Source organism: Octodon degus, unplaced genomic scaffold (genome assembly GCF_000260255.1).
Source record: "Octodon degus isolate 3935 unplaced genomic scaffold, OctDeg1.0 scaffold00028, whole genome shotgun sequence".
Lineage (NCBI taxonomy): Eukaryota > Metazoa > Chordata > Mammalia > Rodentia > Octodontidae > Octodon > Octodon degus.
Window position 1 is genome coordinate 5,608,830 of NW_004524604.1, and position 2,419 is coordinate 5,611,248.

Below are 2,419 nucleotides of genomic sequence, written 5' to 3' on the forward strand. Positions count from 1 at the left end.
AGGATAGATATATAGTTACATTGTCTTAATAAATAGAGTGATTTGTTCCAATGGTGTTTGTAAAAAGGATATCATGTCTGCATCTTGTATAGCAATTAACCACTAGGAAGAATGTATGCAATGTGTTAATTATTGAACCTGTCCTACCAATTTGATTTGAAACTGTCTCATTGCTATTTGTTCATCAATAAAATTATAGGAAAAAAAGAAATGTATGTAATAAAGTTTTCTTCAGAAAAAAATATAATAAATATAAATAAATAAATAAATCTTTAGGGGTAATCTCACAGTACAAACTCTTTAGCATCTGGGAATAGATAGCAATCTTAAACTGGATGGCAAAAAATTGATCCATAAAACTGAACCTGATAAATTGGAATTCACCAAAGTGAGGTACTATAAAACTTCTTCAAAGAAAATGAAAAGACAAGCTATAAACTATAATAAAATGCCTGAAAATCACATATACAACAAAAGACAATTACCTAAAATATATGAATGAAATGCAATAGTTAACAGCATAAAAACAAACACAATTATTAAAAAGTTGGCAAACAGTATGAAGAGCTATTTCACCATATGACATACAGCTGTCAAACAAATGCATGAAAAGATGTTCAACATCACCAAATATCAGGGAAATGTAAATTTAAGCACAGTACTTGCCTAACAGAAAAGCTAAAATTAAAAGAGGCAACACCAAAGCTAAACTGGATCACTCATATATCACTTGGACTTTAAGTGACAAGAATATTTTGGAAAATAAATCTACAGGGTTTTTTTTAAAATAAAACTAAACATGCAACTATTGATAAAAATGCTTAGCAGCCTTCTTCATAATAGGCAAAAATTAGCATTAGCCCAGGCATCCTTTAACAGGTAAGTGGTATGTACACATCATGGTACAGCATTTAGCAATGAAAAGGAACATACCATTAATAATTCAATAATGTGAACAAGTCTCCAGAGAATCATACTATTCAGAAAAGCCAAGTCCAAGAGACCACATGCTGTATCATTTCAACCATTTAACATTCTGCAAAAGGTAAAACTATGGACACAACAAAAGAAGAATAAAAGTTGTTATACTACAAGAAAAAGATAGAGCACAGAGTTATAAGACAGTGGAATTATTTTACATACTGCCACAGTGGTGGGTCCAGGTTGTTACTTCACATTTCTCAGAATCCACCGAATGTAGAATAGCAAGAGAAAACTCAGTTGCAAACAATGGACTTTCATCAATAAGTCTAGTAATGTGGATGTAAGTGCAAGGGCGTATGAGTTGTTCCCCGGTGGTGAGGGGTGTCAACAGCAGGGAAGCGCCGACGGACAAGGGGTTTATGAGAGCTCATGTTGTTTTGTGAGTACTGCACTCTTTCTGCTCAATTTTGCTGTGAACTCAAATGCTCTACAGAGCAGTCTGTTTTTAAAAGTGTGTACCATCTATGATTTCTTGTATGTAACACTACTGAAATGAGAGAATCATAGGAAGAAGGAACACATCAGTTGTTGAAGGAGAGCTAGTGGGGTAGGGAGGAGACAAATGCAGTAGTAACACAGGGAAAACTGATCTAAGTGTACAAGAGATCATCACTCCGTTCTTACTGCAACTGCACGTTAACCTTCCACCATCTCAAGCATTTAAAATTGAACTACCTAATTAATTATTGTAACTGTCCTACTAACCTGTTTAGAAGCTGTCTCATTGCTATTTCTTTCTGATTAAAATTAATTTTAAAAAATTTAAAAGAATTCTCCAGCTGGTTTTAGTCCATTTGGAATTGATGTTGGTGTCGGATGTGAGAAGACCACCCAACTTTGCTCTCTCCCATATGAAGGTCCAGTCTTCTGAATATTATGTATTGCAGATACTGTGCTTTCCCCCCAGCTGTGTCAGTGATCAGCTGATCATATGTGCCTGAACCTACTTCCAGGCTCTCCACTCTGCTCCATTAGTCAGGGTGTCTGTTGTTTTGTGAGGACCTCACTCTTCTGCTTTATACAACATTTTGAAACCAAGTGGCGTGACGTCTCCAGCTTTGTTCTTGCTTATGATTGCCTTGGCCCTTTGGGATCCTTTGTTGGTCTATGTAAATTTTAGGATTGTTTTCACCTGTAAAAAATGCCATTTTAATTTTGGTACAAAGTTGCACTGAATCTATAGACTGCTTTTTCCCATAGATTTTTAACAATGACAAGAGAAGCCTGCCATAGATTTCTTACTTTTGCTGTTTACAAGGTAAACACAGCAACTAAGGACATCACATGTGAAAAGGAGTGCTTCTCCTTTTTGAGAACAGAAAGCGGGTCAGCCAGATAGCTCAGCAGATTAAAGCACCTGCTTAGGCAAACAAAGGGGCTGGGCATTTGATCCCCAGCGTGCCATGCTGGCTCCAGGGGCGCGCTGAGATGGCGA